The sequence below is a fragment of the Phyllobates terribilis genome, unplaced genomic scaffold (genome assembly GCF_046119375.1).
Source record: "Phyllobates terribilis strain yellow unplaced genomic scaffold, ASM4611937v1 Scaffold_7__3_contigs__length_470593459, whole genome shotgun sequence".
Classification (NCBI taxonomy): Eukaryota; Metazoa; Chordata; class Amphibia; order Anura; family Dendrobatidae; genus Phyllobates; species Phyllobates terribilis.
The window spans coordinates 272,830,077-272,845,765 of NW_027362767.1; positions in this window are offsets into that span (position 1 = coordinate 272,830,077).

The following is a 15,689-nucleotide window of genomic DNA, read 5'->3' on the forward strand; positions in this document are numbered from 1 at the left end:
AGGGCTAATGATCACAAGCAGCTGCCTGAGAGACAAAGGACAATCACCACAATCACAGTGACTCTCCGCTCATCCGCTATGGTCTGGAGTCTTCCATCAGATTGTTAGAAACTTTACTCTGCACTTTAGTTATATCTCTGACTGAGAAAGCTGAGTGACTACCAACCTGCCTACGACTCTGGCCTGAGAGTTGCCACCCCTACATCTTGGTCAGAAAATCTGCCTAGACAGAATATAACTGGACACAAGAAGGCACAGTTAAAATCTTTGATTTCATTTTAAATTCTTAAGACTATTTTTGGCTAATTCTCCCTCCCCAATCCTTAAGACATAATAACGCTCTGGTGAAACATGCCGACAATCCCTGTATCTGGTAATTATTGATCACATCCCTTGGTCTGAATGCAGCTATATGCAGGCGTCTTATTCTCGCTTGTTACTTTGTATCTGCTGCAAGTCAGCGGTTGTTTCACTGTCAATTATGTAAATCTGGTGGCTTGGATTGACTGCAGGGAGGAAACTAAATCCTTGTACAGTGTGCAAATACAAAGCAGAGGTGGAGAAGCTCTGTTGTGTCCAGAGTCACACATAATGGACTATAAATGAACAGTTGCACGTCCTCTGTCAGGTCACATATGGAAAGGTTTCCTTTGTATTTCAGCTGTGTTCAGACAGTATTTTTATTGTCATGCAAAGACTACAAGTTTTTCCAGTGGAGACCTTTTTTAGGCAGATTTTAGTTTTCGGAAATACTTTTTTGCAGCCTTTTAATTTGATGAGTCAAGTTTAGAGCTAATTCCATTCTGAATCTGCCTCAAAGTGACTTGCACTTTCTTTTTCCTACCCGGTATTTTTTAAAACCTGAAGAGGAAAAAAAAATGTGAGCAAAGAGGATTAACATTGAGATGAATAGGAAGAGCCTATTTTTTCCTTTTTTTTGTTTTTCTTTCTTATTGGTGTTTCACATTTACTTTCCATTCTGTCTATGGAATCTATATATATATAATTATTGGGACTTGTCGGAGCCATGTACGCATGCGCGTCGCGGTGCCCTGGACGCCCGCCGGCCCTCTGTATCTTTAATGACGTTCGGCATTAGTCTGCCGGGGGTCATGTGACGCGGAGGCGGGCGGGCGTCTTGGTCTCCGTGGCGATGCATGCGTCACTTCCGGCTCCGGGAAGGTGCGGGATGGCGTTGCCTGGTCGCTATGGCGATAGTAAGCGCCACTTCCGGAATCGAGCGCCGGATGGCGCCTATATAAACTTACCACTTTACTTCATCTTCATGCCCCCTGAAGAAGGGAGTCCGAAACGCGCGTCGGGGCACTTCACCTTACCTGTGCGCCCCCCCCTCACGGGTCCCCCGGTCTCAGGCTTCCTGAATAGAACCACGCTTGTGTCCCTGGTATGTATCGAAAATCAGTACAGGGATTGGACATTGAAGGGGGCTCTTGACTTACTACCCCCTGTATTACTCCTGGTGGTTCTTATAGGAATACTAATTGCTTACTATAAATATAATATTTACTGATCTTGACTGCCATTTACTGTTACTATGACTACAGCAGTTTTGTGCGTTTTTTTTTTTTTTTTGCCTGAGGGATATGAATATAATAATTTAATAAGTGGGGTCCTTTGGGGTGGGGACAGTGTTTTGGTGAGAGGCTGTTTTATTACCACTATTTTCTTGTTCACGTTCCCCCATTTTTGTGCCTTTTATATATAAAAAGCTCTTCTAAATAATAAACTTTATACATTTTTCTAAAGAAAACCCTTTGGTAGTCCCTCTTTCGTTATATGTTTTTGTTTTTTGGTGTTAATCAAACGATGGGATTTAATTAGTCCTTTTATGATAGTGCTTTTGTATATGTATACACTTGATTAATATTGAGTACATTAGATCCCAGTTGGGACATATGCACTATTGTGTTCTATGAACTGTTATAGCATTGAGATGAATAGGAAGAGCCTTTCACGCCTTTATGTACCGTATATTCCGGCGTATAAGAAGACTTTTGAAGACTGAAAAATCTTCTGTCTAGTCTGGGGTCGTCTTATACGCCGGTAATGTTTTTGAACTTTCAGAAATTGACATGCGGGGATACTTTGGGGGTGTTAATAAGCTGCCGTGGCCGTATCCCTGCCATGTGGGAGTTAATATAAGGTGGAGGGAGTTAAAATATGGCGGCGGTAGGTCCAGACAGTCAGCGCTTCTGTGCTGAAACTGACACATCGCTGCGCTGTGTCTTCTCAGGCCTGGGACACAGCGCAGCGTATTCCCAGCAGCGGAGACAGACAGAACCTAGCGAACTTTTCTGACACATCGCAGTGTCTTCCCAGCTCCGGACACAGCGCAGGGCTTCTGTGCCGACAGCTTTCACTTGTCACAGAAGCGCTGCGCTGTGTCCGGAGCTGGGAAGTTCGCATCGCTTCTGTGACAAGTACTGTTGAGCATTCCGATACTGTAATATCGGGTATCGGCCGATATTCGCGGTATCGGAATTCCGATACTTAATTCCGATACTTTTACAATATCGAATACCGGAATCGGAAGTTCCCATAATGCCTGCGCTCTGCAGTGTCTCTGAAGGATGACAAGCTGGATGGCAGAGCTCAGCTGAGATCCAGCCTGTCATCAGAATGCCATCCCGGCGTGGGAGAATTCTCCTGATTGTTTAAAAGCCGGCGGGCGGTAAAAAGCCGCCGGCTTTTAAACAATCACACAGCCCCATACTGCTTCCCCGCAGCCTCCCACCCCGATCCTCCGCTCCCCTCGCCACCTCCCATCCCGATCGTAAGTTAGGACCGGGCGGGGAGTGCAGGACAAAGGAGCGGGGAGCGAAGGACCCGGGCGGGGAAGCCGGCAGTGAAAAGACTTCACCGCCGGCTTTCCCGTTCTGTGCTGCGCTTTCCCGCCGGTTATTTCAAATGAACAGCTGAGGTATCAGGTGATGCCGATCAGCTGTTCATTTGAAGTCGCAGCGGTGCCCTCAGAGGGTTCATGTGAGTTCATGCTTGACTGCATTGCATGAACTCGCATGAACTTTCCCACGGTCTCACAGGTCAGCCTCACCTCCCAGACCCGTCATGATTGGTGTGTGCGGGTGTCTGTGCGGGTGTCTGCGAGTGTGTGTGGGGTGTCTGTGCGATGTCTGCGGGTGTGTGCGGTGTCTGTGAGATGTCTGCGAGTGTGTGCGGGTGTGCGCGGTGTCTGTGCGATGTGTCTGTGCGATGTCTGCGAGTGTGTGCGGGTGTGCGCGGTGTCTGTGCGATGTCTGGGGGTGTGTGCGGTGTCTGTGCGATGTGTGCGGTGTCTGTGCGATGTCTGCGGGTGTGCGCGGTGTCTGTGCGATGTGTGCGGGTGTGTGCGTGCAGACAGACATAGGCCGATGTGACACTACTACTCCCATCGGCCTATGTCTGTCCCCCGTCCACTCCTGCCAGCAGGATCAGCTCGATGGGAGCAGTAGTTCCCATCAGCCTGATCCTGCTATATAAATTGCCCTACTGTGTCCCCAATAAATGTTAAATACATGTCATTGGTGGCCAGTGGTTACCTACAATAAATTAGTTCATACATTACCTGTCCCCGCCGATCGCCATCTAAAATAAAGTAAAAAATAAAAAACTACACCTATACTCACCTAGACACCTAATTCCCCGAAGCCATCGATCTCCTGTAATAAAATATCAAATAATAAACCACAACCTTATCCTTACCCCTCCGTAGTAGTCCACGAGTGTCCCACGAAGATCTCCAGTTCAGAGCAGCCACATAGAATGTGACCGCTCTGAACCGCTGCCGCCGCTAGAATGACGGGGCCGTAAAGCAGCCCTGTCATTGCATAAGCGGGTTCGCCGGAGTTCAGGCAGCGCTGCTCCAGTTAGCTGCTTTACGGCCCTGCTGTATCGTGAGAAATTCCCACGGTACAGCAGTGTCGTAAAGGAGGTCTCCGGAGCTGCGCTGACTGAATGCACTCCGTTGACCTCAGTCAGTGGCTCCCGGACGTGTTCCCGGCAGCGTGAGCTTACAGCAGCCATGCACAGCTGTCACCATCTCCAGATGTGACAGCTGTGCATGGGAGATCAGCGCAGGAATGTGGACAGGTAACTATTTTTTTTTTAGTAAACTAAGAATTAAATAAAATGGTGTGGTTTATTTCAAATAAATTATATTTTTCTTGGTGTAGTGTGTGTTTTTTCTTTTTAACACTTTGTAGGTTAGTAATGGGGGTGTCTTATAGACGCCCATCATTACTAACCTGGGCTTCATGGCAGCTGGCGCTGACATGAACCCCAGCCCTATTACCCCCTGCCACCGCACCAGGGCAGCGTGGAAGAGCGAGGCTAAGTGCCAGAATTGGCGCATCCTATGGATGCGCCATTTCTGGGGCGGCTGACGGCTGGTGTTTCTAGCCTGGGAGGGGGCCAATATTCATGGCACCCTTCCTGGGCTATTAATATCAGCCCCCAGCTGTCTGCCTAGCCTTTGCTAGCTATTAAAATAGGGGGGACCCCACGTCATTTTTTTTGGGGGGTCCCCCATTTTAATAGCTAGTAAAGGCTAGGTATTCAGCTGGGGGCTGATATTAGTAGTCTGGGAAGCTCCGTGGGTATTACCCCCTTCCCAGGCTTCAAACATCTGCCCCAGCCGTCTGCTTAACCTCCGCTAGAGACTAAAATTAAGGGGAACCCCACGCCAATTTTTTTTAAAATAAATCCTTTATTTTAACACTAAATGACAAGTACAGTAATCAACACTGTCACTGTACTTCATATATATGTGACTGACATGTTTCTATCTATCTAATCTATGTATGATTCTCTATTCCTTCTATTCTAAATTGTCGGGTACAGATGCTGAATTGCCGGCCGGCTTTCTTAAAGAGACGGTGCATGAAAACACTATTATTTTTTTAAATAAATCCTTTACACTAAATGACAAGTACAGTAATCAACACTGTCACTGTACTTCATATATATGTGACTGACATGTTTCTATCTATCTAATCTATGTATGATTCTCTATTCCTTCTATTCTAAATTGTCGGGTACAGATGCTGAATTGCCGGCCGGCTTTCTTAAAGAGACGGTGCATGAAAACACTATTATTTTTTTAAATAAATCCTTTACACTAAATGACAAGTACAGTAAGCAACAATGTCACTGTACTTCATATATATGTGACTGACATATTTCTATCTATCTAATCTATGTGTGAAGCTCTATTCTTTCTGTTGTAAATTGTCGGGTACCGGTGTATGCCGCTGATGAAAATGGATGATAGTAATGTTGTTGTTGTATGCCTTATGTTTATGAGTGACAGTTTTCCTGCTATATACCTGCATGTCATAAGAATTTAAATTAAAAAAGGACCATGTTAAATTCAAATCTGTTTTTTTTTTATTTTTACCGGTGTTTGGTATGCGTTGGAAAAGGGGTAGTCTTATACGGTGAATATATCCTAAACTCTATATTTTAACAGGAAAGTAGGGGGGTCGTCTTATACACCAGGTCGTCTTATACGCCGGAATATACGGTAAGCAGTTGTTATGATAATTTTTGACGGTCCTGATAAATGAATATTGTGCTAACAGAGAAGTCACCGCACAGGTTAGAAAGCAACACAGCGCAATCCCTGGGCCCAAAACACAAGAGACGTAAAGTTCAGAACGAGCACAATCATGGACTCTGTGACGACAGGGACATGCACTGCCTGATGCGGAGCCCAGGATTTCTGGCTGATCCAGGCCTCGTTTCTTCGTTGTTGTCCATTCTTTATTTAAGTCCTGACTGGTTTCTGCCTTGGTTCCTCTTCCAGTTGTGATCCGCAGGTTTACCAGTCACCATGTGATATCTATATTCTGACTGCAGCAACAGTGCATAATGGGAGATGTAGAGTTTTTCCACCTCTCCGGCTCAGGGCTGGAAATATTGCTCCGTGCATTGCTGCAATGCATCATGGGAGATGCAGAGCTTTTCCACCTCTCTGGGTCAGGGCAGTAAATTTTGCTCTGTGCATTGCTAAAGTGCATCATGAGAGATGCAGAGCTATTACACCTCTCTGGCTCAGGACTGGGAATGTTGCTCCGCGCATTGCTTAAGTGCATGGATTGTGCCAGCCACTGTCTCAAAGGGAGCCCTCGGGTAGACAACGCTTTGGAGACCCTGGGGCAGGTACATTCCTCGCATAACCAATCTCCATTGTATGTCCACCAATCTGCCTCTCCCGGGCCTTGGCTGGATACTGAAAGAATTTCATTACTCGCCATTAATAAGCCGCTAATTGAAAGCTGCCAAGTGTTATATTTAATTAACCCGCGTTCCCTTTGATGAAAAACGCTAATAGCGAGAGTTTAATTTCCTCGTTATGCTGCTTGTTGTCGGGGTTTACATTACAGGATCAGGACCGGCTTTCATGTTATGGCCTCCTGGGACACAAGGAAACTTCTCAGCCTCACACAGAACAAGACACTCGGTGTAAATGAGGCCTTTATTAATAACCCGATCACCGCATTGGGTAATTACCTGGTGGAGAAAAAGTCCCGAGCTTCTGCAGATAAATATTCTATCCAAACATTTCTCTGGTACAGTCATGGCCAAAAGTGTTGGCACCCTTGAAATTGTTATAGAAAATAAAGTATTTCTCCCAGAAAATTATTGCAATTGCACATGTTTGTTACATGTTTATTTCTTTGTGTGTATTGGAAGAACACAAAAAAAGAAGCAAAAAAGGCAAATTGGACCATTTCACACTCAACCCCAAAAATTAGCTGGACAAAATTTTTGGCACTTTTCCAAAAATATGTGTAAACAACCTTGTTTCTCCCAGAAAATTACTGCAATTACATGTTTTGTTATACACGTTTATTTCCTTTGTGTGTACTGGAACAACACAAAAAAAATGATAAAAAAAGGCAAATTGGACATAATTTCATACACAATCTTAAAAATGAGCCGGACAAAACTGAAGGCACCCTCACCTTAATATTTGGTTGCACACCCTTTGGAATAAATAACTGTAGTCAATCGCTTCCTATAACCATCTACAAGCTTCTTATACCTCTCAACTGGAATTTTGGACCACTCTTCTTTTGCAAACTGCTCCAGGTCTCTCATACTTGAAGGCGCCTTCTCCCAACAGCAGTTTTACGATCTCTCCACAGGTTACATAGTTACATAGGTTGAAAAAAGTCCTAGGTCCACCAAGTTCAACCTTTCTCCACCAATTGTATATTTTGTCACTAATTTAAATATAACCCACAATGTTGTGTACTGAGGAAATCATCCAGCCCTTTTTTAAAAGCTGTTCTAGTGTCTGCCATTACCACCTATTGTGGTCGGTAGTCCACAGTCTGACTACTCTAACTGTAAAGAACCCTTTCCTATTTATTTAGCTGCTGGAATCGCCTTTCTTACACCCATAATGAGTGTCCTCTAGTCCTTAGTATGGTCTTTGTAAGGAATAAGTCAAGTGCCAGTCCTTTGTATTGACTAAACATGTATTTATACATATAAATGGGATCTCCTCTGAGACGTCTTTTTTTGTAAGCTAAACAAGCCCAACTTTTCCAACCTCTCATATGAGAGGCTTCCATCCCCTGTAATAATCTGGTTGCCGGCGTTTGAACTGACTCTAACTTCTGAATATCCTTTTTAAAATGTGGAGCCCAAAACTGGATCCCATATTCTAGATGTGGCCTCACCAGTGATTTATAAAGGGGCAACAGTAATTGGGATCGCAGGATTTTCATCTCTCTTTTCATACACCCTAAAATCTTGTTTGCCTTTGCCGCCGCTGCTGCTTGACATTGAGTACTGCTGCTCAGCTTACTTGTAACCAGAATACCCAAATCTTTCTCCTTCTCTGTAGTCCCGAGTATACTCCCATTTAATGTATATGCAGCAATAGGATTTCTACGCCCTAGGTGTATTACTCTACATTTATCTAAATTAAATCTTATTTGCCAAGTGTTTGCCCATTCAGACATCTTATCCAGATCGTTTTGTAATATTGTACTGTCAAGGTCAGATTTTAATATTCTACATAGGTTGGTGTTGTCAGCAAAGAGGTTAAAAAGAATTGGTCCTAGCACAGATCCCTGCGGTCCTCACTGCTGACTATATCCCATGTGCATTTGTTGTGCAATTTCTCCTGAGTACGCCGATACCCCATATGTGGTCGAAAACTACTTTTGAAGCACAGTGCAAAGCTCAGAAGGGAAGGAGCGCCATATTGAAGTTCATATTTTGCTGGACTGGTTTGACGTTTTATTTCACATTGGCAGAGCCCCTAAGGTGCCAGAACAGCATAGCTTCCCATAAGTGACCCCATTTTACAAACTACACCTCTCAATGAATTCATCTAGGGGTGCAGTGAGCATGTTGACACCACATGTGCCTCACAGAATTTTACACCATTGGTCGATGAAGAAAGAATAATTACATTTTTACCACCAAAGTTTTGTTTTAGCCCCCATTACATTTTCAAACTGGGAAATGGGTAAAAATGCCACCAAGATTTGTCACACAATTTCTGCTGAATGTAGAAATACCCCATATGTGGCTGTGCAGTACTGCTTAGCCACACTGCGAGACTCCTCAGGGAATGAGCGCTATTTGCCTACTGGAGCGCAGATTTTCCTAGAATAGCTTGCGGACTTCATATACAGAGCCCCTAAGTACTAGAAAAGCAGACCCCCCCCCCCTGAAGTGGCCCCACTTTGGAAATTACACCCCTTAGGGAATTTATCTACATGTGTGGTGAGGATTGTTAACTACATGGGTGTTTTCCAGAAACAAGCAGCAGCGCATGTTGCTGAGTGAAAATTGCAAACGGCCTTTGTAGTGACAAGTATGTTGTAGTGACCAGTACGCTAAGCCAAGCTCATGCTTCTGGAAACATCCACCGGTAAATTAGGCAGGCACTCATTGCTACAGAAATGCTAAACATGTGGACGCTAACTGCAGTTTAACCACAATGTGAGGCTGAGTTGGGAAGGGGGAATTTGGGAGCACATAATTTGATGAATTTCTTTTTTTTTTTTTGGGGGGGGGGGGCATTTCATTTTTTCAGCGCCTTTGTGCTACCAGTAACGTGGAAGCCCCCTATATTTCCATTAACAGATGACGGACCTGAGTGGGGACTTGCTTTTTTTTAGGATTGAGTCAAAGCTTTTATTGTGATCCAAAATGTTATGTAAAATGTTCCCATTTATCCGGCGCTCTACGCTGAGCACTTACACTGGGATTAAATTTAAATCTCTGCATGATGTAATTCAGATGAAACCCCCGAGGGATCCATTCACTATAATGAGGCAGCAGAGTTACTCTGGACTCCATCTGGCTGTTACGGGTCCGGGTGGTGAAACCTCTGTGCTTCGGTGCAAGGAGGGACCAGAGGAGCATGACTAAGTGCCTACTCGGCCTGACCCAGGTCACACAGCGGCTTAGTTGACTCTGTGAACCAGGGAGGGACTGGGCAGGTGAACCAGGTGCCACTCTGGGTGCGACCTTGTGTGAAAGCAGGCGACTCCCACGGGTCAGATGACGGGAGCTGACCAGTACAGCGGATGAGCACGGCAGGCAGGCTGGTACGGGTAGATAAGCAGGCAGGTAAGGCTGATAGCCACACAAGTGCTCCGGGTAGGCAAGCTGGCGGGCACGACAGGTTACTTGGCAGGTGCTCCGGGTAGGCAAGCTGGCGGGCACAACAGGTTACTTGGCATGTAACTGGCAGGTAGACAGGCTGGCGGGCACGGCAGGTAATTGGCAGGTGCTCCAGGTAGGCAGGTTGGCGGGCACGGCAGGTAACAGGCAGACTGGCGGGCTGGACTGAAGACAGACTGGCGGGCTGGGCTGTTAGACAGAGTGGCGGGCAGGACTGACAGGCAGCAGGACCTGAGGGCTGAAGCAAGTGTTAGTACACGGAACAACAACCTTGCACAGGCACCTCCATTTGGAGGAGGTGCCTTATATAGGAAAAGTCCTCCGGCCATTGGCTGGGGACTTTTTAGGACAGCGCGTGCGGCCCCTTTAAGAGGGAGCGAGCACGCGCACCCTAAGCCCAGTGCCCGGGAAGCTGCGCGCAGTGCGTGCCACAGCAGCAGAGGAGCAGGAAGACGCCGGACCAGGACCGCGGCGGTGAGGGAAAGGAAGCTGAGACGCCAATGCTACACTGGCCTTTGTTCAGCTGTGTCCTTTTTTTCAGAGGTGCACAAAACTGTGGCCGACGGCACTTTTATGCACACCTAAAAAGTCGGACACCACCGGATCATATGCCAGACAGCCTCCATCTGCCTCATTATAGAGAATCTTCTGCCTGGGGTTGCGTCAGAATCACGTATTTCAGAGATTTACCTGAATACCCTGATTTAAGCGCTCAGCACAGGATAAATGTGAGCCGAACTTTACTGCGATCTTTGGGAGGCAGAACGAACAAATCAACAGCAGGTGACAAATTGGTTTTATTTATTTTTTACGCCGTTCCTCGTGCGGTATAAGTAATTAGATGACTTTATTCTTCAGGTTGATGCGATTACAGCGATACCAGATTAATATAGCTTTTTTATGTTTGGCTGCTGTCACACACAAAAAGACGCTTTTTTTGTTGCAAAAACTGGTTTGCAACAAAAAACTGTTTTTTTGCATGACCTTATTATGAAAGCTACAATCTGCCGACAGAGTGAGGTCTTATTTTGTGAGGTCTTATTTTTTGAGGGACGGGTTGACGTTTTTATTGGTACCATTTTCGGGCACATGACATTTTTTGATAGCTTTCTTTTCCTATTTTTGGGAGGCAGAATAAACAAAAAACAACAATTCTGCAATTGTTTATTGTTTGTTTATGCCTTTCTTAATAAATTTGCAAAAATTTCTACATTTCTGTTTTTTTTCAGTCAAGAGTCAGTGCAGAGTGTACTTTAATGAGAAAAAAAAATTAACTTTTTAGAATTTACCAAATGGCTGCAATGAAACAAAGAGTGAAAAATTTAAAGGGGACTGAATACTTTCCATACCCACTGTATATATTTAAAATTATTTTCTACTTAAAAAAAAAAAAATTAGTAATTTTTTTTAAACTTTTTTACTTAGTCCCACTATGGGAGTTTCACTTTTAGCAGTCTGATCACAGTTATAAGGTATAGCAGTGTAAGGTCACTGCTATACTTCATAACTGTCAGTTCTGCACTGACACAAGTTAGTTAGATCATGCACTGTACATGATCTAGCTAACTTACTAGTGCTTGGTGACTCGGATGTCGTCATGACATTGGGTCACCATGGCAACGATTGAGACCCCGCAATGACGTCGCGGGGTCTCCGATCCAAGAGCAGAGGGGCTTCAGTCACTCTGCTTGTTAAATGCTGCGATCACAGCATTTAGGGGGTTAAAGTGCTGGAAGCATTGTGGGCACCGCTCCTGGCACTGAGTACCAGGTGTCAGCTGTCAGAATCAGCTGACACCCAGCAGCAATTGCCCACGCACAGTCTCTGTGCGCGCAAAATCGCCTGGACGTATCCATACGTCCCTGGTCAGTAAGTATCAGGCCACAGGGACGTCCACATCCACATGGCCTGGCCGTCCACATCCAGGGAGATTAGCTACAGTGCCATGGGTTGTAAACTTGATTAGGTTGCGCTTCGTGGACAAAGGAACATCAAGATTTCTGGAGATGGACGTGTAACCTTGAGATTGTTGATCTTTTTCAACAATTTTGGTTCTCAAGTCCTCAGACCGTTCTCTTTCCTCTTTCTCTTCTCCTTGCTTAGTGTGGAACACACAGACACATAATGCAAAGATTGAGTCAACTTTCCTAATTATCATCTTGTTCCAGATATTGCCTACACCTGCTACTTGCCACAGGTGAGTTTGAACGAGCATCACATGCTTGAAACAAAGTTGTTTACACATATTTTTGGAAAAGTGCCAAAAATTTTGTCCAGCCAATTTTTGGGGTTTAGTGTGAAACGGTCCAATTTGCCTTTTTTGCTCTGTTTTTTGTATTCTTCCAATACACACAAAGAAATAAACATGTAACAAACATGTGCAATTGCAATAATTTTTCTGGGAGAAATATTTCATTTCCTGAAAACAATTCAAGGGTACCAACACTTTCGGCCATAACTGTATATCTGCACATTGGCCACATCTGCTATTCAGGAGGCTGGAAAAGTTGGGAGTATAGAAGCACTACATACTCTTAATGCAGGTGAGATAGTAAACAGGAACTTTTCATCCGTGTTCACTAATGAACTGACTGTTCCAGGGATCATTCAACAAGGCAAAAATCAATCACCACCAACTGATATAACTAATTTAACACAAGAAGAAGTACGCCTGAGCAAATTAAACATTGACAAATTCCCTGGTCCAAATGGCATTCATCCATGGATACTGAGGGAATTGAGCTCAGTAATTGACAGAATGTATCTCATATTTTTAGAGAGTCTCTGGTAACCGGGGTGGTGCCACAGGATTGGAGGATGGCTGATGTGGTACCAATATTTAAGAAAGGTAAGAAGGCGGATCCAGGTAACTACCGTCTGGTAAGTCTAACATCAGTAGTGTGCAAAGTTTTGAGGGTATTATAAGAGATGACCTGCAGAGATATATTGCAGAGAATCATATAATAGCTGACAACCAGAATGGATTCATGAAAGATAAGTCGTATCTAACCAACATGTTGGGTTTCTACGAGGAGGTAAGTGCTAATCTGGATTAATCTGGATGTTGGTGATGCAGCTGTGATTTATCTGGACTTTGCAAAGGCATTTGATACTATACCACATAGCAGCCCTATACTGAAGCTACAGAAGCAGAGACTAGGGGAAACTATATGCAGATGGGTAAGGAACTGGCTAAAAGGCAGGAAAAAAAGAGTTGTCGTAAATGGTACGTTCAATAAATTATTATTATTATACATAATTATGGCGCTTTACATGTGAAAAGGGATATATATAATAGAACACAAGTACAATAATCTTGGATCGGTGCTAGGACCCGTTCTTTTTAACCTCTTTATTAATGACCTTGTGGATGGGATTGATAGTAAAGTATCAGTCTTTTATGACGACACCAAACTACAAGTGCTTGTCACTAAATTAGAATATCATTAAAAAGTTAATTTATTTCAGTTCTTCAATACAAAAAGTGAAACTCATATATTATATAGAGTCATTACAAACAGAGTGATCTATTTCAAGTGTTTATTTCTGTTAATGTTGATGATTATGGCTTACAGCCAATGAAAACACAAAAGTCATTATCTCAGTAAATTAGAATATTTTATAACACCAGCTTGAAAAATGTTTTTAAGATCCAAAGTGTTGGCCTACTGAAATGTATGTTCAGTAAATCCACTCAATACTTGGTCGGGGCTCCTTTTGCATCAAAGAATCAGCCTGTGGCACTGCTGAGGTGTTATGGAAGCCCAGGTTGCTTTGATAGCAGCCTTCAGCTTGTCTGCATTGTTGGGTCTGGTGTCTCTCATCTTCCTCTTGACAATACCCCATAGATTCTCTACGGTGTTAAGATCAGGCGAGTTTGCTGGCCAATCAAGCACAGTGACACTGTTGTTTTTAAACCAGGTATTGGTACTTATGGCAGTGTGGACAGGTGCCAAGTCCTGCAAAAAGCTTGTTGGCAGGGGGAAGCATGAAGTGCTCTAAAATTTCCTGGTAGACGGCTGCGCTGACTTTGGTCTTGATAAAACACAGTGGACCTACACCAGCAGATGACATGGCTCACCAAACCATCTCTGATTGTCGAAACTTCACACTAGACCTCAAGGAGCTTGGATTGTGGCCTCTCCACTCTTCCTCCAGACTCTGGGACCTTGATTTCAAAATGAAATTCAATATTTGCTTTCATCTGAAAATAACACCTTGGACCACTGAGCAAGAGTCCAGGTCTTTTTCTCCTTGGCCCAGGTAAGACGCTTCTGGCATTGTCTATTGGTCATGAGTGGCTTGACACAAGGAATGTGACACTTGTAGCCCATGTCCTAGATACGTCTGTGGGTGGTAGCTCTTGAAGCAATGACTCCAGCAGCAGTCCACTCCTTGTGAATCTCCATCAAATTTTTTAATGGCCTTTTCTTAACAATCCTTTCAAGGCTGTGGTTATCCCGGTTGCTTGTGCACCTTTTCCTACCACACTTTTTCCTTCCACTCAACTTCCCATTAATATGCTTGGATACAGCACTCTGAGAACAGCCAGCTTCTTTAGCAATGACCTTTTGTGGCTTACCCTCCTTGTGGAGTGTGTCAATGCCTTCTGGACATCTGTCAAGTCAGTAGTCTTCCCCATGATTGTGGAGCCTACTGAAACAGATTAAGGGGCCTTTTTATATTCAATCTGTTTTATTAAACATTAATTATTTAATATTATACATTTTGCAAATCAAAAAATATATTGAATTTGAAGAAAACATAACAATATAGAAAATGTCCACAGTTCAAATGAGATCACCTCTTAAAATATCAATTCGCATTGTAATACCTTGAACATCATATTGTTTATGTAATAATCACCAATTAGAGGTTCTTATGTTGAGGTAACTTCTATATTATGTCTGAAGAAAGAGAAGAAAAAAAAAAAGAAAGAGAAAAGACATAGGGACGAGGGATGGGGAGGGGTCCTTATGCCCATGTTGCTAATTATGAGCCCAATCACATAAATCTGTTGAAACTATTAAAACAGGGTATGAAAATCCGGTGAATCCTAAAACAGAATCCATACGCTCCAAACCCTTCTGAATTTATCGTTGGTTCCATTAAATTCTGCAGAAAGTTCTTTCATTCTACATAAATTCACCATTTCATTGTACCAATCCAATATGCTAGGTGGGTTTTTAAGTTTCCAAACAGGCGGGATTACCGTCCATGCCGCTGTTAAGCAAAATCGAAGTAGGTCTTTCTTTTGAGTACCTATTGAAAAAGGGAGAATTGACAGGAGAGCTGTTTGGGGAGACCTTGTTACTCTGTTACCTGTGATACATTGGTAATTATTGAATACCTTCTCCCAAAATGGTTTAATTCTAGAACACTCCCACCAGATATGAATCATGGAACCCACTTCACATTCACATCTCCAACACATTTCTGAAGCTGTAGGGAATATTGCATGTAATATAGGAGGGTAGTGATACCATCGTGTAAGTATTTTATAGTTCTTCTCTTGTGCACTCCCAGCATTTGTGAGATCTAAAGGACCTTTTTAAACACTTAGGAAGCCTTTGCAGGTGATTTTTGTTAATTATTCTAATTTACTGAGATAATGACTTTTGTGTTTTCATTTGCTGTAAGCCATAATCATCAACATTAACAGAAATAAACACTTGAAATAGATCACTCTGTTTATAATGACTCTATATAATATATGAGTTTCACTTTTTGTATTGAAGAAGTGAAATAAATTAACTTTTTGATGATATTCTAATTCAGTGAGAAGCACCTGTATATAGCATATTAAAAACTGACCTTGACAGTACAATATTACAAAACAATCAGGATAAGATGTCTGAAAGGGCAAACACTTGGAAAATTAGATTTAATGTTGATAAATGTAGAGTAATGCACCTAGGACGGAGTAATCCTATTGCTTCATATACATTAACTGGGAGTATACTCGGGACTACAGAACAGGAGAAGGACTTGGGTATTCTGGCTACAAGTAAGCTGAGCAG